Source organism: Schistocerca gregaria, chromosome 1 (genome assembly GCF_023897955.1).
Source record: "Schistocerca gregaria isolate iqSchGreg1 chromosome 1, iqSchGreg1.2, whole genome shotgun sequence".
In the NCBI taxonomy this organism is placed as follows: Eukaryota; Metazoa; Arthropoda; class Insecta; order Orthoptera; family Acrididae; genus Schistocerca; species Schistocerca gregaria.
The window spans coordinates 988357864-988383396 of NC_064920.1; the positions used below are offsets into that span (position 1 = coordinate 988357864).

The window sequence follows — 25533 nt, forward strand, 5'->3', positions numbered from 1 at the left end:
CCTCCCTTTCCTGTTCCAGTTGTGTGTGGTTCGCGGGAAGAACGATTGCCGGAAAGCCTCCGTGCGCGCTCGAATCTCTCTAATTTTACATTCGTGATGTCCTCGGGAGGTATAAGTAGGAGGAAGCAATATATTCGATACCTCATCGACAAATGCACCCTCTCGAAACCTGGACAGCAAGCTACACCGCGATTCAGAGCGCCTCTCTTGCAGAATCTGCCACTTGAGTTTGCTAAACATCTCCGTAACGCTATCACGCTTACCAGATAACACTGCGAGGAAACGCGCCGCTCTTCTTTGGATCTGTTATATCTCCTCTGTCAATCGGACCAGGTACGGATCCCACACTGATGAGCAATACCCAAGTATAGGTCGAACAAGTGGTTTCTAAGCCACCTCCTTTGTTGATGGAGTTGGCGCCAGGGACCGTCCAAAAGTAATAATTTTCTTATGAACTACCCAGTCACTGTCACTCCCGCTCGCTTTGTGTTGTCCAATCAGTGTTACTTTTTGTAGGCACCCGTTGGCTGCGGTAGTCATCGGAGCACCATACCCGCGCCGCTTCCACAATTCGCGGAAGGCGCCGCCGTTGTCTGGTACGGGCGTCCGGTCCAAGGTAAGATCAAAGGGACGCCTCTGCACAGGATGCCTTCTTGGGCGGCCCTCTCTGTGGGTGTTATAAAATCTCCCCCTGACTGCTCAGCACCGATCCCACTTGCAGCGGTTTCCGTTAGAGAACTCTGCCACGGAAAATTTCTTCGTAATACGCGATTTTTAATGCACTGCACCTTGTGCTCATTGTACGTTTTAACAGACCTGTGGTAGTTACAATTATCCGAACGAAATCCTTAACTTGATCTCTGCACTTCGCAGGTTGCCGTGGGAATCCTCAATTCAGTGATAAAAATGCAAAAGGGCGGATAACGTGAGCCTTGTACTTGCAGTGCATTGCCCAGATAGGATGCCATCTTGCAACATGTTCCTAGCAAAAACGTAAATCGCGCACATTGTGCAAGGATTTACCTCGTTGACAAAATTAGCTTCTAACAAGTACACGCATCAAAAAAGTTTTGCGTCACCTCCGTTCCGAGAATCCCGGAACCTGCACAGAAAATTGGAATAAAGATTAACATAAACATCTTTACCGCCCTTTTTATTGCTCAAGAAAACCACACATTGCATATTTTACCACGATACAGCGAGACTTTCAGAGGTGGTGGTCGAGATTGCTGTACACAGGTACCTTTAATACCCAGTAGCGCGTCCTCTTGCACTGATGCACGTCTGTATTCGTCGTGGCATACTATCCACGTGTTCATCAAGGCACTGTTGGTCCAGATTGTCCTACTCCCAACGGCGATTCGGTGTAGATCCCTCAGGGTGGTTGGTGGGTCACGTCGTTCATAAACAGCCCTTTTCAATCTGTCTCAGGCATGTTCGCTAGGATTCATGTCTGGAGAAGATGCCCACCACTCTAGTCGAGCGATGTCGTTGTCCTAAAGGAATTCGTTCACAAGATCTGCACAATGGGGTCGCGAATTGTCGAACATGAAGACGAATGTCTCGCCAATATGCTGCCAATATGGTTGCACTATCGGTCAGAGCATGGCAATCATTCAACGTACAGCCGTTACGGGGCATTCCATGACCACCAGCGGCATACGTTGGCCCCACATAACACCGCCAAAGAACAGCAGGGAACCTCCACCTTGCTTCACTCGTTGGACAATGTACCTTAGGCGTTCAGCCTGAGCGGATTACCTCCAAACACGTCTACGACGATTGTCTGGTTGAAGGCATATGCGACACTCATCGGTGAAGAGAACGTGATGCCAATCCTGAGCCGTGCATTCGACATGTTGTTGGGCCCATCTGTACCGCGCTGCATGGTGTCGTGGTTGCAAAGATGGACCTTGCCATGGACGTCTGGAGTGAAGCTGCGCGTCATGCAGCCTATTCAGCACAGTTTAAGTTGTAACACGTCGTCCTGTGGCTGCACGAAAGGCATTATTCAACATAGTGGCGTTGCTTTCAGGGTTACCCCGAGCCATAATCCGTAGGTGGCGATCATTCACTGCAGTAGTAGTCCTTGGGCAGCCTGAGCGAAGCACGTCATCGACAGTTCCTGTGTCTCTGAATCTCCTCCATGTCCGAACAACATCGCTTTGGTTCACTCCGAGATGCCTGGACACTCCCCTGTCGAGAGCCCTTCCTGGCACAAAGTAACAATGCGGACGCGATGGTACCGCGGTACTGACTGTCTAGACATGGTTGAACTACGGACAACACGAGCCGTGTACCTGCTTTCTGGTGGAATGACTGGAACTGATCGGCTGTCGGACACCCTCTGTCTAATAGGCGCTACTCATGCATGGCTGTTTACATCTTTGGACGGGTTTGGTGACGACTTTGAACAGTCAAATGGACTGTGTGATAGAGTATCCATAGTCAACGAATATCTTCAGGAGTTCTGGGAAATGGGGTGATGCAAAACGTTTTTTGATGTGGGTAAATGAGTTTTAGTGATGGTCGCATCCACGGAGGCCTCGTATAATCTGTCGTGTAAACAGAATGCTTTTCACTGATCACTCATGTACATTCTTCGAGCTTTTGTAATAAAACGTCCTGTAAACATGCCCCTAGTTCAGAATCGTAGGTGCGATGTATACTAATGAGCGGAAACATTCTGATTTGTTGTCCCACTTCTGGAACGCAGTACAGCAGCGATTCTGCATAGCGTAGATTCATCAGTTCCTTAGTTGGTGTAAGGAGGTATTTGGCACTTGATGTCTATGCACAGATCACAGTAATTCCGTAAAATTACCAGCCTGTGCTTTGTGGGCATGAAGCTAGCCCACTAACAGCGCCCCAGATGTGGTCCATCAGGTTCGGATCAGGCAAATTTGGTGGCCAGGTCATCAACGTGAGTTCACTGTCATGTTCATCAAACACCAGTAGCGTGAATTGGCCTGCAACGCGAACTATTGTCCCCTGGAAGATGTGACTGCCGTCGGAAAAGACATGAAGCATGAAGGGATGAAGATAGTCTACAATAATGTTGATGCAATCTACAGCAGTCGTGGTGCCTTCCATAAGTACCACAGGTCCAATGGAAGCATATCACAATCCAGCCCCCGCCGGCCTGTGGTCGTGACGAAGTCCATATTTCGAGCAGCCGTTCGCCTGGTTAACAGCGCACCCGGTCACGACCATCGACCTGTTGTACCAAGAAATTTTTAACTCGACCAGTCGAGCCTTTTCCACTGATCCACGGTCCACTTTCGATGTTATCGTGCCTACTCAATAGAAATTTATGATTGTTTGAGCCAACTTGGGAGCATTAAGGGATGACCAATTGCGGAGACCCATGCCACTAATGTGAGCTGAATTGTATTTTCCATAATTGTACTTTGTCGTCAGATTTGTTATCGATCACTGCTTATCCTGCTTTACAGAGCAGTCCGTTATGAGACATGGAGGTTCTCACGGCAGTGGCACGCGAACAACCGACAAGCTTCACCATTTCGGAGATGCTCGTTCGCAGATGACGCATCTTAAGAATCTGTAATTTGTCAGACTCGTTATGTCAGTGGATTTCTCAGTCTGCAACCCGTATTGTCACTAGAATAATTCCCCAATGAGCTCTGACCGGCTTATATGCTTTACTTATCCCGTTGTCACGTGCCCCCAACATCACCAGGCATCATTCAATCTCGTGGTCGACATTGGTCATCATGCTTTGGATCATCAATGTATTTTGCACAAGTTTGTTATTTAGGTAATGGCGCATCTCTGTTCTTATGCCTTTTCAGTGTGTTTCCTTCCAACTATCTTGCACTATAACATTGCTCCGATTTAATTATATTACGGTGTGATATAGCGTGGTTAGCTCCGAGGCAGGATTCGCACCTGTGACCGTAGCGATCGCGCGGTTCCAGACTGTAGCGCCTAGAGCCGCTCGGCCACTCCGGCCGGCTGTCATTTGTTACCAGACTGTCTGCCGTGGCCGGCCGCTGTGGCCGAGCGGTTCTAGGCACTTCAGTCTGGAACCGCGTGACCGCTACGGTCGCAGGTTCGAATCCTGCCTCGGGCATGGATGTGTGTTATGTCCTTAGGTTAGTTAGGTTTAAGTAGTTCTAAGTTCTAGGGGGCTGATGACCTCAGATGTTAAGTCCAATAATGCTCAGAGCCAATTCAAAGTGTGCGTGCTGCTCTTGGGAGGTGGAGCTTTTGTTTCTACCAGGAAATAAAGTATCTGTACATTCCGTGAATGTAGTACCGCGGAGACTGACCTCATCTCGTGCTTCATACCATCAGCATCGACTTTGCAGAGGTGGTCGGGCGGTAGTCTAGCAAGAAGACCGAGCAAGAATATTTTCAGTAGGACAACACCACGAGAACATCGTAGGAGTCTTCGACTGGCTACGACGAGTAGACGATGAGAGTAGCTAAACTCCGGACAGAGTGCCACTACGTACCATCGGGAACAGATTACTGGAACCTGAGTTGAGATCTCGAGTTGCAGTGTGTCGTCTGTTGCTGACTCCATAGCATGTATAACACAGTCCGCCTGCTTAGCTGAGTGGTAACGTGCTTGCCTCCCACGCAGCTGTCCAGTGTTCGATTCCCGGCCGAGTTGGAGATTTTCTCCGCTCGTGGATGGGTGTTGTGTTGTCCTCATCAGCATTTCATCCTCATCAAGTCGTGGCGTCGACTGAAATAAGGGTTGCACTTGGCGGCTTTGCCACTCGCGGTAGCCGCGCGTTTAGAGACGCTATGTCACGGATTACGCGGCCGCTCCCGTTCGGAGGTACGAACCCTTCCTAGGGCATGGGTGTGTGTGTATGTTGTTCTTAGCATAAGTTAGTTTAAGTTCATTTATGTAGTCTGTAAGTCTAGGGACCGATGACCTCAGCAGTGTGATCCCTTAGAAACTCACACACGACTCTGGGAGCCGAACTTCCCCGAATGGGGTCTCTCGGCCAACACTGCCATACGACCATTTCATTTCATATACAACATAGACTTACATGGTGTAGAGCCATTGCGTGTTGTATCGTAGAGAACCTACATGTTTTGAACTTTTAGAATCCCATTACAGGTGCCTGAGGCCTTGATATGGCGGCCAAACACGGATACTGAAATTCGGCATTCCGGGGAGTGTAGTCAGATGAGGGAGGAAAGGGCAACGATGCATGTAATAGTGATCGTATAACAGACTCAAAACAGACACCCGAGGTAGGCAACTTTGAATGTTGCGCTTACCTTCACTATTGTCCTTTTTTTGCTAATTGTAAAGACATACACGTAAAAAATATTATTTTATATTCCGGCAAAAGAGATTTGACACGAGATTTTGTATGAACCTATGGTGAATCTGACACGAGTGGTCGAGGCATGAACGTCACAACAGTGATAATCCAGTAGGTTGCCTTACTATACTATAACGCTGTCTTTTAATACAGAAGCCAGATTTTTTCTCTGGTGGAAAGACGCTTAGTGCAGTGATACTCAGACTGTAAGCAAGGGACGATTTTTCCGTTATTACGCGTGAGACAAGTTCACTGAATAACTATACTAGACGTTATAATTAAAGTGCAGCTATTCACAGAAGTCCAGTGAGGGTTGTAATTATTGTATGGCCAGCGAAACTTGACAGACATTGTAATTCGTTAATGCGGAAGCGATTTAAGCTGTAAAAATATTAATTCCATTTTTAACCATCATGCACAAATCTACCTTTCTGAATGCAAGAAATACGTGCAGAAATGTTTCGATATGTAAAGGATTAGGAACGGGATGTAGGCAGGAAAGGTAAAACAAGTGAGAAAGAATTCAGGCACTGGTACAAATTAATTCATTGCTTCGGTGTACCCCCTTATAGAAGATAAAGGTGAGACTCGGTATTTCTCAGGAACATCAACTTTATATGGTTAAGTGAGAAAGACATAATGTTATTTTCTTATTAACCGCTGCTTACACAATTTGTTCAATATGAGCACCGGAGACATCGACGAGACGCCTGCGTCAGATTTGCACCTCTTGCCAAAATTGGGACTATTTTTTTTCAGCGTAAATCGGTTACGAATTAACCCATTATCGTATCTGCCAAGTTTCGCTGCCGGACGATAATTAGAGCCTACACGGGAGCTCCGTAAGTAGCTGCACCTTAATTATAACCACCCAGTACATTGCAAGTGCGTTAACAAGCAATATGCGTTTAATAAATGAATTTATCAAAGTGATGCTGAGAGTCATAATGTAAGAGGACGATGACTGGGGTCGTGCGCAGCCGCCAGCCCGCCAGCCCCCTTCCAGGGCCAGTGATCTGTGAGCCTCCCGATGCGTCTTTGGAGCGCCGCCAGTGGTCACAGTTACGGCAGCGTGTGACAGCTGCGCCGATGGTTTAGCCGAAACTTGACACTTGCTGCATCACGTCATCGTTGCGTCACTTGTGCGTAAGAGGCGTGAAACTAATTCGTTTCCAAACGCACACATACGACGCATAAGCACGCTTACAATCAAATAAAAGCAACTGTGCACGTAGTGAACTAAAGCAAGCACGCTGCTATATATGTGTGGACTCATGAACACACAAAAGCATTTCCCCATGTTATATGCACACACACACATACACACACACACACACACACACACACACACACACAAAGAGAGAAAAAGGGGGGCCAGGGGAGTGAGAGATGAGCATATACACTGAAGCGCCAAAGAAACTGGTATAGGCATGCGTACTCAAATACAGAGATATGTAAACAGGCACGATATGGCGCTGCGGTCGGCAACGCCTACTTAAGACAAGTGCGTGGCGCAGTTTTAGATCCGTTACTGCTGCTACAATGGCAAGTTATCAAGATTTAAGTAAGTTTTGAACGTGGTGTTATAGTCGGCGCACTAACGATGGGACACAGCATCGCCGAGGTAGCTATGAAGTGGGGATTTTCCCGTGCGACCTTTTAACGAGTGTACCGTGAATATGAGGAATGCGGTAAAACATCAAATCTCCGACATCGCTGTGGCAGGAAAAAGATCCTGCAAGAACGGGACCAACGACGACTGGAGAAAATCGTTCAGCATGGCAGAAGTGCAACCCTGCCGCAAACTGCTGCAGGTTTAAATGCTGGGCCATCGACAAGTGTCAGTGTACTAACCATTCAACGAAACATCATCGATATAGGCTTTCAGAGCCGAAGGCCACTTGTGTACTCTTGATGACATCACGACACAAAGCTTTACACCTCGCCTGGGCCCGTCAACACAGACATTGGACTGTTGATGATTGGAAACATGTTGGCTCTTCGGACGAGTCTCCTTTCAGACTGTATCGAGCGGATGGACGCGTGCGGGTATGGAGACAACCTCATGAACCCGTGGACCCTGCATGTCAGCAGGAGACTCTTCAAGTTGGTGGAGGCTCTGTAACGGTGTGGGGCGTGTGCAGTTGGAGTGATATGGAACGCCTGATACGTCTAGATACGACTCTGACAGGTGAGACGTACGTAATCATCCTGTCTCATCACCTGCATTCCTTCATGTTTAATGTTGATTCCAATGGAGTTGGCAAATACTAGCGACAACCCACGAATTACTACAGAGTGACTTCAGGAACACTATTCTGGGTTTAAACAGTTCCGATAGCCGCAGAACTCCCTGGACATGAACATTATTGAGCATATCTGGGATGCCTTGCAACGTGCTGTTCAGAAGAGATCTCCACCGCTCGTACTCTTACGGATTTATGGACAGCCCTGCATGATTCATGGTGTCAGTCCCCTCCAGTAGTAATACTCACGGGGGCCCTACACGATATTAGGCAGGTATACCAGTTTCCTTTGCTCTTCAGTATATTTTAGAAGTAGTCGCTATGTTGTTGAAGTTATATCGCCTGTTGCCTCAATGAATGGAATAGTTCTGGTGGCTTTGGTGTCGGTACAACTTCCAGTGGCCCTCTGATTGGCGGTGACGTGCAGTACGGACAAAGAGGTTCGCAATGGGAACGATCAGTGATTAGAAGCATAGGACACTCCATCATTGAAGGCACTACCCTTTTGAAACGCCACTTTCTCACTGACATCAAAGACTCTTTTCATCTTTTGGTTGCATTTACTCCACGGTATGTCATTGCGTCAAGCGGTCTTCTAAACCACTGACTCGCCTTAAAGATGACTGTACAGGTAGGACCCGAAACATCGCAAGATGCAAACAGGGCCATCGGGGCTCAGTTCGAAGCGGGACACAACAATGAAGACAATTCTGCTCTAGTCAATGAGATTCCAGGCCGAAGACGTATCTGGAGATACCTCCGACAGCGGTGGTGTACCAGTCTGAATGTCGCCCGCCAACCAGGAGTAATGGTCATCGGTGCCGTTTCAAATCATAGCAGGATTCATTTGGTTGTCATCCGCGGCCCCCTTACAGCACATCGGTACGTCGACGACAGTCTACATCCCGTATTATTGCCCTTCACGGCAAGACATACTAGGCTTATATTTCAGCAAGTAGTGGTAACAAGCCATCGTCGGATAGCTCACGCAATCACAAAGCAGCAAAATGCCCATCAACTCAGGGCTTGACATTAAACGAGCATCAATGCCACCAAGATCCATTTCCAGACGCTGGCTCACAAGAACCAACTTCCCACACGACCCTACTCTGCTAAACGTACTTCGCAGGGCACAGCCCTTACCTTCTGCGCACAGCACACTATTGATCTCTTGGACTGTGGAGAAATAACAGCCGCGCGGGATTAGCCGAGCGGTCTGGGACGCTGCAGTCATGGACTGTGCGGCTGGTCCCGTCGGAGGTTCGAATCCCCCCTCGGGCATGGGTGTGTGTGTTTGTCCTCAGGACAATTTAGGTTAAGTAGTGTGTAAGCTTAGGGACTGATGACCTTAGCAGTTGAGTCCCATACGATTTCACACACATTTGAACATTTTTTTGAGAAATATCATCCGAAATATTGAACATCAGTTCATAATTATACACAAAAATTGCACGGTAGGAGTGCTGCGAAAAGCAGGCACTTTTCAAGTTTTTTGGTGGCATACTCTTAATGGAAACGTCTGGGAGGGATGAAATGAGAACCAAGGATGTCCGCCATCGCCCCGTTCCCCATAGGTTGTCGAAATAAGGCTGTGCAGGAGATCACGTGCTCCAGTTTGTTCATAAATAGCAGTCCGGCCCGGATTCGATTCCCCGCCTGGTCGGAGATTTGTTCCGTCCGGGGACTGGGTGTTGTGCTGTCCTTACGTTCCGTATCGTCAGGATTGAAATTCAACTATTTAGCTGGCTGTATGGGGACGACCCAAAAGCCAACAAATTAAAAAAATAGCAGTCTACTGACAAACTGCACAGTCATCAAGACAGTTACGACGCTTCGTTGCTGCTGAATTATATTTCAACGTTTGACAAACGTTCTGCAAACATGAAAAACAGGGAAAGAAGATTGTAGCCTAACGCCCCACTGACGACAAATCACTAGCAACAGAGCACAAGCTCAGACTGGAGAAAGATGGCAAGGGAAAGTTGCCTTATTCTTTTCATCCCGACATTTGTCTCCGGCGGATTATGGAAATCATAGAAAACGTAAATATGAATGACCGGACGAAGATCTGAACTGCTGTCCACCGAATGAGATTCCAATGTCTTAACAATTGTGCCATCTCGCTCGGTCCAGAAATATGAGGATACGGGCTTGGTCCCTCAGTTACCATGCTTGTGCTGATCACATCCCGAGTGTTTCCAAAACGGATGCAAATGCCTTTATTACTATTTCCACCAGACTCATTGAACAGAATGTGACTATTGGCTATATCTACCTATTGAGCTGGAAACTCACATAGGGCCTCTAAGAGTTGTGGCTGTCATCAGTGCGAAAGGAAAAGCTACGCGTCTCCCATTGAACGACTCAACAGTGTGTGCTGCAAGCTCACACTACTACGCAGACGCCCAGGTGTGGCGTTTTCTGCACTTACCTCTTGGCATTTGTTACTGGTGAAGTGTCTGTGTCAGGAGACTCACAGATTATCTTTATGCAGTTCGTAAATTGTTGTCATCAATCACTCTCCGCCTTTCCTAGCTTTTCTATCGTCGTAAGAGGTCCGCTGTTTTCGTGATTTGGATGTTTTTATGAGAATGGAAAGTCACTCTGTACGTTTCTGATTATTTAAAATTTTGAGCCACAGAAGGTCTAACGTGGACCTAATCTTCCCTCACAATCATTCTGCTACAGGGATTCGTGAGGAAGGCAAAGATTTCGGTTCGAGGTTAAGACTGAAACGCAATTGTAATACAGCCGGACGATTAAGTCCAGTATACTACCAGTCGCACAGCGTTTTATAAAAATTACCTGTTTTCCAGTCTGTGAAAGTTAAAATAAGGAAATACGGACCCGGCTTTGGAATGGATGAGCTTCCGTTGCGTACTCTCCTGCGACGATCACTTTGATCGTATGCGACGATTTTTTTTACATCGTTATTTTCTGTTAAACAACAAACCAGCTGCAAAGGAGTGAAATAAACGGAAATGTTAACTTTTTTTCTCCGCTGTTACTTGTTACATTTACAGTCGAAATCCCAGTCATGTAGAACAGTTGTAAGTGTCCTACCGAACGAGGTAACACAGTGATCAGACAATAAATTGGGATTCCTGAGAGGCCTGTTTCAAACATCGTCGGTGTGCCGGCGTAACATCAAGCGCCGGCACGTGAGACGCTGTCAGCCAACAGTACGCTGACCATGACGACTCCACGACAGGAGCGGCCCCTATACGAGGTGAACATAAGCGCTGCGCCGCGAAGCCGGACTAAATGAGCCGTCATCCAAACGCTTTAGCCATGACTTATGAACTGTTGTGTTTTGTTTGCACTGAAATTGTACATATCAAGGGACACTGATTATTCGCATGTCGCCAACTGCCTGCGACACCTCTTTGTGAAAACGCAAAGTTAAATATTGTCAATTTAACTTTCTGTAATAAACCCTATTAATAAGATTTGCTTGAAATTTTGTCTAGCTATCCGAGAAAACGGCTTCCTAGGCACCCTATAGTAGACGAGACAATCCGGCCATCGAGGTGCATTTTGTTGCGGTGTCGTCAGTGTATTTCAGGTTAACTCCGAGCTGAGTCCTTCAAAGAGGCTATGCTCGCTTGTTGATCTGTGTCAGTCATTCGTGGTGCTGCTTCCTGTTGCTCAGTCTTTGCAGTAGTTCGCCAGTCACGTGTTTCTGAACTGCAGGTATGCATGAGGCCTGTTGATTCGGCTACGTCAACGTCGTCGCTTCAAGATGACGTGTGGCTGTTTCTTCGAATAATGGGTGTTTCATAAAGAGTCATACGATTTCACGACTGTGTCATCTACACGAATGAAAACAAAAACTAGGGGTGAATTTTAACTTACGCACCGGATTACAGTGTTTTTATTTTCAAAGCAACCATCCAATTTTAGAAAGAAGTATACTTTGGACGCAAACACAGACAATTCTGGAGTATCTTTTACAATTACGTTTCGGCCAGACTTTTCTTTACCTTTCGTAAATATTGAATGTACTCTCCAACGGAGGCACGATTAACATCCAGACGATAGTCAAACTCGTTCCATACTTTTCCGAGAGTGTTTGGAGTTATTAGATTGACTGTTGTTGCTACGCCCGTTCATATAAAGCTGTTGGAAGAGGAAACTTCCAGACTAAGTCTTTGATAGATCGCCACAAAAAATAAATCACACGTTGTGAGAGCAGACAACCATGGAGGTCAACAGCGTAATGGAAGAGCCGCATGTCCCTTAGGGCTCATCGATCAATGGCGCTACTCATTGTTAAGAAATTCTCTTACATGCAGGTGCCACTTCGGAGGAACTCCAGCCTGCTGAAAAATGAAATTTTCAGCACTTCCGGTGAATTTGAAACGCAAAGGTCGCCGTAAAACACGCCAGACAGACGTATGAGGAACAGCCCTTAGTTATCATGATTCTGCGGACTACCTGAGAAACTCAGTCGTGTGCGCTCTAGCCTTGAAAGTGGACACGGGGGCGACCTGTGGATTTCCTCTTACACAAGCAATCTCTTTCTTATATTTATTGGTGTCATCGTTCAACGTGTTGACCTCTCTAAGATGCTGTGCCGTGCTGTCTACGGAAACGCACCACATACTTGTAACTAAATTATATCAGCTGAAAAGGAGAATGCAAAACTCCTTTTATTACCTTGTTATCGCCATCTCGACCGGACGGACATTGATTAACGAACGAGCAAGCGAGTTAACAGCACAGGCCAGTTACAGCTGGCGCCAAGTTAAAGCTTTAGTCTCAATGCGTGAATTAAAATTCATCCCTAGTTTCTGTCCTCATTCATGCAGAAGGTATAGTCATGTAATCGGATGCGTCTTTCTGCAGCATCTTGTATTCTCAGGTTTAATGGTACAGGGAGACCACACGGCAATTGGATTTTTTTAATTTTCTGTATTATATTGCGTGAAGTTCAGAACTCAAACCAAAGCAGATCATTGCAACGCTCAAAAATTCTTGAGAAGTTTCACGAGCGTCTTTAATAATTTAAATTATGGTCGGTTTTTCGACAGGCAGCTTGGCTCCATGGTACGACAGTTGCCTACCATGTTGCGGTCGTAGTCGCGATTCCTGGCCGAAGCAAATTTTTAAACAAAGATGCCTGTCCTAGGGCATTAACCTGAAGCGTAAGATACACAAAGTTGGAAGGAAATAGTAGCTCTGGAGGCGAGCAATCGCTGGATCACTGGTTCGAATCTCGTTTCGGTCGTTATCTTTTTAGTTTTTTCGTTCATTTAGAGTACCTAAATCATTTAAATATAGAATTGAACAAATATATGCTAATTAATATGTAATTGACCTGTTTATGAAAAATTTGCGACTACTTATTTCTAATCACACATTTCATACAAAATCCAATTCTCATTGCAAATGTAAATTCTTAATTATCGATCTTTATAAAAGATTGTTAATAAATCTTTTTGTTGAAACAATATTTCTTTTTTAGTGTTTGTATATTTTACTCTGCACGGAAACGCTCGTGGAACATGCACCTTTTATTTAAAAATTTATAACAGCTGGAAATCGAACCCAGCCCACCCCCCTAGCACGCGAGCATTCTGCCACACATCTACACGGCCCGTCGGAAAACTAAATCTCTCTGGGGTCATGGAAAAGTCGACTTTGTCGAGAATTTTTGGGCGTTGCATGGAACTGCTTAGGTACATTGATGTTCCTACACTCATGTACTATAAATATGAAAAAAAAATGGCCAAGTGCGAGCAGGACTCGCACACTGAGAATTCTGTACAAACTTAATTATTTATACAGCCAGTTCATTCATTCCCGGAACTTAGGATTTCGACGATATTTGCCTGTTATCGACATTTATATTGACAAGATATGGGTCCAAGGAATTCCAAGGTGTTCGAGAACGTTTTAATTTCAAGTTTCAAGTCGCATAACAAACGACAAAAGAAAAATTTTTGTCGTGCGATTGATTAAAAATTACCAGTTTTTCGATGTTTTTCTTTGATAGTACTGTTAAACCTTGCTTCTTGGCAAACGTCATGAATCTAGTATCAAAATATGTGACCTAAATGGCAGTATCTTTTGGCTGCATTGACTTAAAACCTAACGTTGGTTATCCCGCAAAGGTACTGCAAACCTTAGCATGTCAAATAAATTTCAGCTTGATACGTCTACCTGTCCCTGACAGAAAGGACTCTCAACTTATACACGGCAGACAAAAATGGGTCAAATGTCTCTGAGCACTATGGGACTTAACATCTGAGGTCATCACTCGCCTAGGACTTAAAACTACTTAAACCTATTTAACCTAAGGACATCACACACATCCATGCCCGAGGCAGGATCGAACCGCGAACGTAGTGGTCGCGCGGTTCCAGACTGAAGCGCCTAGAACTGCTCGGTCACAGCGGCCGGCCACGGCAGACAGTCTGGTAACAAATGACAGCCGGCCGGAGTGGCCGAGCGGTTCTAGGCGCTACAGTCTGGAACCGCGCGATCGCTACGGTCACAGGTGCAAATCCTGCCTCGGGCATGGATGTACGTGATGTCCTTAGGTTAGTTAGGTTTAAGTAGTTCTAAGTTCTAGGGGACTGATGACCTCAGCAGTTAAGTCCCATAGTGGTCAGAGCCATTTTGAAGAAATGACAAATTTTGTTTTGTGTGTAATGTAATTACAAATTAATAACTTTCGAGGCGGCCGGACTGGCCGAGCGGTTCTAGGCGCTTCAGACTGGATCCGCGCGACCGGTACGGTCGCAGGTTCGAATCCTGGCTCGGGCATGAATGTGTATGATGTCCTTAGGTTAGTTAGGTTTACGTAGTTCTAAGTTCTAGGGGACTGATGACCTCAGATGTTAAGTCCCATACTGCTCAGAGCCCAATAACTTTCGAATTTTTTCGCTTGCCTGTACTGTGAAACCTTGCTCGTTGGCAAATTCCATGACTGCAGGTCAACGGGAAGTGTGCTGTAGGGTAGGTTTCGATGAGTGAGTTTGCGGCTATCAGAATATGTGACATATATGGCCGTATCTTTTGACAGCATTCACTTAGAAGATTCACTTTTTTTAAATCACCGAGGGATCGTAGACCTTGAAACGTGAGAGATTTTCAACTTGATACGTGTACCCACTCCTGGAAGAATTGGTTTTGAAGAGTCGGTCAGACGGACGGAGAGAAGGCAGACGGACAATAAAGTAATCCTATAACGGGTCCCTTTTTGCTGACTGCGATACGGAACCGTAAAAACACAAAAATGTGATTGCCGTGTGGTCTCCTCGCAAGCTAAGTAACACCCGACAGCCACATGAAGATTTTAGTACTCAACAGAAATTATTTCGTCGCTCCTTCCCAGACTGCCAAAAATAACAATAAATGTGCTCGTGTTTAAGGGATGTCTGACGAAGGACGTGAAGATTGGTTGGCTCTGAGTACTATGAGGCTTAACATCAGTCGTGAACATTGGTCCAGCAAAACAGCGGTTCTGAGTCAGGAAGAAATTCGCTCGTGCGCTGGACACGTTTGACTCCACTGACACACACACACACACACACAGACGGAACAACAGCCAGCAGCAGCAGCCAGCAGCAGCAGCTAGCGGGCGCTAACTCACGTGAGCCGTGCCGTCCGTGTGGGCCCGGCCGCACGACTGCTGACTGGTGTGTGGCCCGGCCGCGGTGGCTGCTCACCAGATTAAAATAGTATTTGATGCCCGTCGCCAAACTGCGCCCTCCTCTAGAGCGGTAGCGTCAGCCCCCCCAGCGCCGAGGCGTATCGGCATGCGAGCGCGGCAAGCGGCGCGACAATAAGCAGATGGCGACGAGACGGATGGCCGGCGTGCCGTGGCCCGTGGGCGCGCCACACCGCTGCCAGCGGCGGCGCGGCCGCAAGGCCGTGCCGCTCGGCGCAAGTCTATTTCCGCAGAGCGCTGTCACTGGAGAGAAACTGACAAACTACTCCAGCTTATCGAAGAAACGGAACGCAAAAATGCAAGGGGGTGAATAAAGGAAAACAATCAGAACAGCTAATGACCGTTGTTCGCTTTAAAGTAGCTGTCATTTGACAGCTGGAGCGCTGCACAGCTCCCGTCTCCAATACACCAGGATGGCTGTACCGGCTGACACAACGTTCCCACTTTCGCTTTATAAAGCATTACGCCTGCCAGTTCTCAAGTACTAAACTTACACCGACCCGAAAATTTCGCTTATTTCTAGAAAAAAAAGTTATACTGATACGTTATGCTGACTAAACCAGAAGTTGTACAGAGTTTCTGGGAGACTATAAGGGAAAAATTGACAGGAATGGGGGAAAGAAATACAGTAGAAGAAGAATTGGTAGCTCTGAGGGATGAAGTAGTGAAGGCAGCAGAGGAACAAATAGGTAAAAGGACGAGGGCTAGTAGAAATCCTTGGGTAACAGAAGAAATATTTAATTTAATTGATGAAAGGAGAAAATATAAAAATGCAGTAAATGAAGCAGGCAAAAACGAATATAAACGTCTCCAAAATGAGATCGACAGGAAGTGCAAAATGGCTGAGCAGGCATGGCTAGAGGACAAATGTAAGGATGTAGAGGCTTATCTCACTAGGATTAAGATAGACACTGCCTACAGGAGAATTAAAGAGACCTTTGGAGAAAAGAGAACCACTTGTATGAATATCAAGAGCTCAGATGGAAACCCAGTTCTAAGAAAAGAGGGGAAAGCAGAAAGGAGTATATAGAGGGTCTACACAAAGGCGATGTACTTGAGGACAATATTATGGAAATGGAAGAGGATGTAGATGAAGATGAAATAAGAGATACGATACTGCGTGAAGAGCTTGATAGAGCACTGAAAGACCTGAGTCGAAACGAGGCCCCGGGAGTAGACAACATTCCATTAGAACTACTGACAACCTTGCGAGAGCCAGTCCTGACAAAACTCTACCATCTGGCGAGCAAGAGGTATGAAACAGGCAAAATACCCTCAGACTTCAAGAAGAATATAATAATTCCAATCCCAAAGAAAGTAGTTGTTGACAGGTGTGAAAATTACCGAACTATCAGTTTAATAAGTCACAGCTGCAAAATACTAACGCGAATTCTTCACATACGAATGGAAAAACTAATAGAAGCCGACCTCGGGGAAGATCAGTTTGGATTCCGTAGAAATGGTGGAACACATGAGGCAATACTGACCCTACGGCTTATCTTGGAAGCTAGATTAAGAAAAGGTAAACCTACGTTTCTAGCATTTGTAGACTTAGAGAAAGCTTTTGACAATGTTCATTGGAATACTCTCTTTCAAATTCTGAAGGTAGCAGGGTTAAAATACAGGGAGCTAAAGGCAATTTACAATTTTTACAGAGACCAAATGGCAGTTATAAGAGTCGAGGGGTATGAAAGAGAAGCAGTGGTTGGGAAGGCAGTGAGACAGGGTTGTAGCCTATCCCCGATGTTATTCAATCTGTATATTGAGCAAGCAATAAAGGAAACAAATGAAAAATTCGGAGTAGGTATTAAAATCCATGGAGAAGAAATAAAAACTTTGAGGTTCGCCGATAACATTGTAATTCTGTAAGAGACAGCAAAGGACTTGGAAGAGCAGTTGAACGGAATGGACAGTGCCTTGAAAGGAGGATATAAGATGAACATCAACAAAAGCAAAACCAGGATAATGGAATTTAGTCGAATTAAATCGGGTGATGCTGCCGGAATTAGATTAGGAAATGAGACACTTAAATTAGTAAAGGAGTTTTGCTATTTGGGGAGCAAAATAACTGATGATGATCAAAGTAGAAAGAATATAAAATGTAGACTGGCAATGGCAAGGAAAGCGTTTCTGAAGAAGAGAAATTTGTTAACATCGAGTATAGATTAAAGTATCAGGAAGTCATTTCTGAAAGTATTTGTATGGAGTGTAGCCATGTATGGAAGTGAAACGTGGACGATAAATAGTTTGGACAAGAAGAGAATAGAAGCTTTCGAAATGTGGTGCTACAGAAGACTGCTGAAGATTATATGGGTAGATCACATAACCAATGAGGAGGTACTGAAGAGAATTGGGGAGAAGAGGAGATTGTGGCACAACTTGACTAGAAGAAGGGATCGGTTGGTAGGACATGTTCTAAGACATCAAGGGATTACCAATTTAGAATTGGAGGACACCGTGGAGGGTAAAATCATAGTGGGAGACCAAGAGATGAATACACTAAGCAGATCCAGAAGGATGTAGGTTGCAGTAGGTACTGGGAGATGAAGAAGCTTGCACAGGATAGAGTAGCATGGAGAGCGGCATCAAACCAGTCTCAGCACTGAAGACGACAACAACAACATGTGACCAAAAGTATCCGGACACCTGTCTGAAAATGACTTGCAAGTTCGTGGCGCACTCTATCGGTAATGCTGGAATTCAATACGGTTTTGGCCCACCCTTACCCTTATGACAGCTTCCACCCTCGCAGGGATACGTTCAATCAGGTGCTAAACGTTTCTTGGGGAATGGCAGCCCATTCTTCACAAAGTGCTGCGCTGAAGAGAGGTATCGATGTCGGTCGATGAGGCCTGGCACGAAGTCGGCTTTCCAAAACATCCAAAAGGTGTTCGATAGAATTTAGGTCAGGTCTCTGAGCAGGCCAGTCCATTACAGGGGTTGTTATTGTCGTGCAACCACTCTGTCACAGGCCGTGCATTATGAACAGGTGCTCGATCGTGTTGAAAGATGCAATCCTCGTGTTGAAAGATGCAATCCTCATCCCCGAATTGCTCTTCAGCAGTGGGAAGCAACAACGTGCTCAAAACATCAATGTAGGCTTGTGCTCTGATAGTACCACACAAAACAACAAGGCGTGTAAGTCTCCTCCATGAAAAACACGACCACACCTTAACACCAACGCTTCCGAATTTTACTGTTGGCACTACACACGCTGGCAGATGACGTTCACCGGGAATTCGCCATATCCACACCCTGTCATCGGATTGCTACATTGTGTACAATCACCAACAAATTTTACATATTCACATACACCTTTGCCTTTAACCCAAATGAATACAGATTCGTTAATAGATATTTTCCTCCTATTACGAGTATACAATGACAAAGAAGAAGGAGAAACATATGCAGATTTACCAAAATCCTTATTAGCCAATTCAGAAATATGGTAAGTGCGAAAGGCAATAATGTCTCTGTCAACAAAACTTTCAAGTCCAGCAACACTTGGTACTCCAGTACCTCCTCGAACAATGGCAACAGTAAACCATCCGTTACCATGACCAAACGTATCGTTTATATCTAAACTAAAAGTAAGTCTACAAGCGACGAAAACAGCAGGACCATCCAGCAGAGCTTGTGCAGCGACAGACTTAACTGGAATACGATTCTTCTTGTCTCCAGCTGTTGTAGCAAATTCGATGTTCTCGATGGTCTTGTAGACTGTTTGTTTAGAACGGCGGCGATATCTCCGTATTCCAGTTAAGTCTGTCGCTGCACAAGCTCTGCTGGATGGTCCTGCTGTTTTCGTCGCTTGTAGACTTAATTTTAGTTTAGATATAAACGATACGTTTGGTCATTGTAACGGATGGTTTACTGTTGCCATTGTTCGAGGAGGTACTGGAGTACCAAGTGTTGCTGGACTTGAAAGTTTTGTTGACAGAGACATTATTGCCTTTCGTCACTCCACACAACGCTTTTCCACTGTTCAATCGTCCAATGTTCGCGCTCCTGACACCAAGCGAGGCGTCGTTTGGCATTTCCAGGTGTGATGTGTGGCTTATGAGCAGCTGCTCAACCATGAAATCCAAGTTTTCTCACCTGCCGCCTAACTATCATAGTACTTGTAGTGGATCCTTATGCAGTTTGCAATTCCTGTGTGATGGTCTGGATAGATGTCTGTCTATTACACATTACGACCCTCTTAAACTGTCGGCAGTCTCTGTCAGTCAACAGACGAAGTAGGTCTGCACGCTTATGTGCTGCACGTGTCCCTTCACGTTTCCACTTCACTATCACATTGGAAACAGTGGACCTAGGTATGTTTAGGAGTGTGGAAATCTCTCGTACAGACATGTGACACAAGTGCCACCCAATCACCTGACCACGTTCGAAGTCCGTGAGTTCCGTAGAGCACCCCATTCTGCTCTCTCACGACGTGTAATTACTAATGAGGTCGCTGATATGAGTACCTGGCAGTAGGTGGCAGCACAATGCAACTAATATGAAAAACGTATGTTTTTGGGGTGTCCGGATACTTTTGATCATATAGTATAACTGTCATTTGACAGCTTGAGCGCTGCACAGCTCCCGTCTCCAAACCACCAGGATGGCAGTACCAGCTCGCACTACGTTCCCTCTTCCGCTGCACAAAGTATTACGCCTGCCAGTTCTCAAGCTCCGACCGAAAATTTCGCCTATTCCTAAGAAAAACGTCACACTGATCCCAGAACCGGCTGGTAACACGCTAAGAGACACGGAACAGATGTCAGGGTAATTTTTTCTACCGTGTGCAAACTCCAGGGACTGATCGATGAGAGGATCCGGAACAAAAAAGATCTAGTGAACTCACGTCCGTAAATCCATAAGACTGCGGTCTTATACGCGCTGTACCATGCATCCACAGATACAGTATGTGTTGAAAATTGTTTCCATGTGCCTCAACGCATGCGTATACGAGCCGTAGCATGTACTGTCTTACACGTTCACATCGGTCAGGCTGCATCCGAACAGTGTCAAAGGCAGCATGAATGCGCTGCTCAAGTGTCTCCACACCTGGAATGGGCTCTCCATACACGATACTTTCGAGATGGCCCCACAACCAGAAATCGCATTGCTTTAGATCCTGTGAACGAGCAGGCCATTCACATGGAGTCTCTCGTCCGATCCATCGACCAGGGAAGAAACGATTGAGATACGTCTGGACGTTAATGGCGAAGTGGGCTGGAGCACCATCATGTAGCAGTCACCTAACTCTTCGAATCATCAATGGCACTTCTTCCAGCAGGGGAGGAAAGTCATCCGCAAGAAACGCCGATGGTTCTGGCCTGTTAGGCGACGTGGAAGGAATACGGTCGCCAGTCATCCCGGCCCACACATTCCTGTTGCACCGATGCTGATGATTCGCTGTCACACATGGCGGTTGTGCATAGTATCCCATAGACGACAGATGAAGATACCACTCCACGTAAATGCGTCTTCATCTGTGAATAGGATGGATGACACAAATCCTGGAATAGTGGTAACCTGGTGAAGAAACCAGCGAGAAACTGATCCCGATGTGGAAAGTCTGTTGCTAGTACGCCATAAGATCCAGTACTGCGGACCAACTGCCTCGTACTGACACAGCGCTCGCGTTGCACAGTATTGGCTCTGAGCACTATGGGACTTAACATCTATGGTCATCAGTCCCCTAGAACTCAGGACTACTTAAACCTAACTAACCTAAGGAAATCACACAACACCCAGTCATCACGAGGCAGAGAAAATCCCTGACCCCGCCGGGAATCGAACCCGGGAACCCAGGCGTGGGAAATTCCACAGTATTAATCACACTTATCTCCAAGTATGATGTCCGAATACTTCGAGTACGTCCTTCATGATTTCCTGCTTCCTGAAAGGATGCTGTCTCAGACAAACGGCGAAATAATGTTGCAAACATAGAATGCTGTGGTTGTTGTCGGCGGGGATTGATACAACCTTGCTGCCCATCGTCCTATGCCAATTGTCTTTCCGTAAGTAAACAATACGTCGGCAATCACTGTGTACAACGGTGTATCACACCCACAACAAGGAGAGTCAGAAAGAGAAGTGAATCGGACATAACATTATCAATTACTATGGCAGGAGCGGGCTCTAGGGTATGACGATTGAGGAGCAGTATCACCCTCTAGGAGGAAACCACGCATAATATAACTGTGCCTGCATGGTGCAGCGTGTGTTATACCGGCTGTCTCTGTAACAAAGTATCATTGAGTAAATGGTCTCTAGCTTGGTAACAATGCACTTCCGGACGTAAGTTCATTAGTTCTTTTTTGTTCCGTATCCTCTCATCGATCAATCTCTAGAGTTTGTACGCGGCTGAAAAAATCACCCTGTACACTAAATTTCCGAATTTATGTGGAAGATAAAGACTTTAAACTTCGTACTTGTTGCTAGTTAAATATAAGATAATAAACAGATTGGGCGTTAATAATGTATTTCAAACATCCCTTGCGTGTGCGCATTTCAGGTCTCATTTTCGTGAAAATTTTGGATAAAATCATAACAACTGTTTCGAATTAATATGTAAATGAATAATCAATTTATTTAGTACAATGGTTACTCAGAGTAGTATAACGGTTACAGGATAGACAAATCACAAGTTTCAACTGTCGCTGGCCGCTGTAAGCCCAACGAGCCATCTACGTAATTGCTTTTCACCGTTTTTTCATTTCCATTTCGACTCTGCCAAAGCCCCCGAATTCGTTCGGTACTGCAGTTTTTAGGTCTTTTGGATCCCTTTTATGGTATTATTCAGAGATAGCAGTGTAACGCCGAAGTGGGCAACGCGAGCCGGCCGCGGTGGTCTCGCGGTTCTAGGCGTGCAGTCCGGAACCGTGCGACTGCTACGGTCGCAGGTTCGAATCCTGCCTCGGGCATACATATGTGTCATGTCCTTAGGTTAGTTAGGTTTAAGTAGTTCTAAGTTCTAGGGGACTGATGACCACAGCAGTTGAGTCCCATAGTGCTCAGAGCCATTTGAAGCCTTTTTTTTTTTTTTTTTTTTTTTTTTTTGGCAACGCGAATCGGTGCCACAAACGTTTGCGAGGGCTCATTGTAGTCCGTAACAACCAATGGAAGGCGCTCCAGAAGATCACTCCTCCCTCTCGGCACGGCGGCGCCCTCACGTTGAGGTCAATATAGTGTCGAGTAAGCAAGAGCTAAGCCCAGTTTGAGACCTCAGATAAGGTAGTCAACATCATCATGCAGGACAGTGACAGTTCTTAAAGTTTCTGATAAAATATACTTCCGTAAATGCTTCATTTTGTACTGCAAGAGAACAGTTTGTTAATGAGTGCATCAAGTAACGCTTTGCTAATCAATGACAGTTATAAATTGCACAAGAATCCTGTGATGAAGGAATGTGTCAAAGTCAGGTAAATCTTTTTTTTTCATTTATGTAATAAAGCGATCTAGTATTTCATGTGTTCTAGTTTGACCAGCCTTCTCCCAGAGCAGTCAAAGAACCCACAGTTTTGGCCAGAGAGAAGTAGGTCTATCTGATGACAGCACCTTTCGACGCGAACTTTCCTCTGACTTGTCTTTTCTATAATTCCGGGCATATTTACGAATATGAGACGACATCTTTAATTATTTTGTAATTTTCAATTTAATAAAAAAAATGGTTCAAATGGCTCTGAGCACTATGGGACATAACATCTGAGGTCATCAGTGCCCTATAACTTAGAACTACTTAAAGCTAACTAACCTAAGGACATCACACACATCCATGCCCGAGGCAGGATTCGAACCTGCGACCGTAGCGGTCGCGTGGTTCCAGTCGAAGAGCCTAGATCCACTCGGCCACACGGCCGGCCTTCAGTTTAGTACCGGTTTACGAATATGAGACGACATCTTTAATTGTTTTGTAATTTTCAGTTTAAGACCGATTTTCACTTGTATTCCGGTGGACGTTTTTATTGTTGCACTGTAGGTCCTAATAGTGCTTCGCGGACTTTTCACAACGATAATCGAATCAATGTCCTATCTAAATACGTTTCCACGCTACACCAATTTCAAAATTCACACAAAGGTAATTCGTGAGATTCACTCGCATGCGCCTACGGTGGTACGATGCCGTCTCGGGCAAAACAAACATTGCGCGATAAACACTTACAGGATTGATTTATCCGTTATGAGCTCAACCACTGTTTACACATTATTAGTATCATAGTTATTTGCAATACAAATCTGGCGGTATTTATCACACAAGATAGTATGACCGACGAATGAATAGACGTTTTCGTGCCAAAATTTGCTATTTCATTATCAAAATAAAAATTAAATCAAATGACCCATGCGCGATTCGACGTGAAATCGGAGGTGCAGTATACTCTCCTTCCCTGTGTAGCTTTAGCGACCACTTCTTCCGCGTCCCGCCAGAGGACATGACCGCTCTCTATTAATCATGCGTCAGGTATGTTGTAGAGGGAGCAGTCCTGAATACCTCACGAGAAAAATCGATGTAGAAGTTTCATACGTACTGCCAATATCAGAAACGTTATTCACGAGTAACTGAGTGTGGCGCACGGGTAAAGTTTTATGGGAACCACGATGGAGGTAAGGGCCTAAAATCCTGCCTGTATACTTTTTTTCCAATTCCATAGTACAGAATACCATCAAATACAGTAGTATATATCACGGAAAATTAATGGAAATAATCATTTTCACCGTAGTAATTTCGTTAATACATACATCATTACAACGAACATTTGCAAACTGTGTATCCCGTTTGTTGCAGAGTAGACTATAGAATCGTCTTTCCCGCTGTCACTTGCATCGCTTGCTGTGCTAGAACAGACTTCGGATGGTATTTGCCGTAGAAGCAACCCAAGCACAAATTCGTAGAACACCGCGCATATTTAACGAAAGCTAGTGCATTACAGCATACGGATTTTTAAGAAGCGTGACCGGAAAACAGTTCGTTTATATTGAAAAAGATTTTTGTTTCTTCGGACAACTTCGATGCGAACGTATTTGACCATTCCTGTGAAAGCAGGTTCACTACATTGATAGAGAATTAAAGAACATATTATTATGGAATCTTCCCTCGAAACGATTCCTCTATCTATCTCTAACATTCGGGAGAATTTTGAATTTTTTCTGCCAGCATGGCATGGCATTCGCTTAATCGAAATGTGAGTAACATTACACATACAGGCAGTAAGTATGAAACTTCAACTTCGATTTTTTCGGAAACTAGGAACCGTCCCGTGAAAAGCTGTTAGCGACGTACTAAGAGCAGGTCCCTCTACAACATACTGGAGACTCATCAAAATCCCCTTTCTCTCGCTTAGAACCAGTAACTGCAGAACATCTATCTATGCACAAGTTCTGCTTGTTATGCGAGACATGCCAATTGAAGATCACCTTGAGCAGCTGTGTGTGACGCTTAATTCTACTAATTTAAACTCGCGAAAAGCATTTTGTGCGGATTTGGTGGAAGATGGCCTGGGAACTTTTTTTAAAAAAATTATTGGCTTTCAGAACGTGCAAATGCAGTCATCTCGACACTAACATATCATCCTGCAGTTCGCTTTTGACAATTCAGAATACACTGATACATAGGCTTAACAAAGGATAGATGCCGACATAAAATAAATTTTCACATCCACAGTTTGCTGAACGAGTGAACGGTACGAATGTAACGCAGGATTCATAGAGGTAGTATGCTATAAAAGTGCTACTGGTAACATGATAAGAAATGATAAATCACCATTGGAATACATTTGGGATATTCTCAATTCAATCCTTAATATTAACTACGTATTCATCATTTAGATTTACAGCTCCTTGTGTTGGCTGTGTTTGCAGTTAAAATTGTTGGATTTGAGTTCTGCCAGTTATGCAGAACACCATTTTTTTCTCAGTACCCAAACATGTTTCAGCACTACTGTGCCTTCATCAGTGGGTTTTCGTTTTTATGTATTCTTTACATTTGATGTTCATGAATTTTTCGTATCAGTTGTTTGTTAATTATTACAGGTAGCTTGTCGTGTTTTCGTGTGGCAAGCACTTTCATTCCCCGCATCATGGTGAGGTACTGCGATGCACACGTAACTACAACAAGTATTTTCCACAAATAACGTAGACTTTTCACAATTACGTTGTGTATTGGTGAAGTGAAAAGTGTTTTACTTCGTTATTTATGGAAAATACTTCTTATTGTTACGTGTGCATCAGAACACCTCACATGATGCGGAGAATGAAAGTGCTTGCCACGCGAAAACATGACAAGCTACCTGTAATAATTAACACA

General features: G+C 45.1%; 1 protein-coding gene across 25 annotated transcripts in view; it reads right to left on the reverse strand.

Annotated features, from left to right (window-relative positions):
- The window catches only part of LOC126277939 (synaptopodin-2), a 388910-nt gene that overhangs the window by 325729 nt on the left and 37648 nt on the right, over positions 1-25533 (reverse strand). For 2 of the 25 annotated variants that reach the window (XM_049977600.1, XM_049977569.1), the window contains exon 1: positions 15159-15276. The exons of 17 other annotated variants lie outside the window; for them this stretch is intronic. The gene's annotated coding sequence lies outside the window, so the exon portion shown is untranslated. Of the gene's footprint in view, positions 1-15158; positions 15277-25533 lie in introns of those variants that run through there. 6 more of the 25 variants (XM_049977670.1, XM_049977652.1, XM_049977716.1 and 3 more) reach the window with 3 other exon arrangements.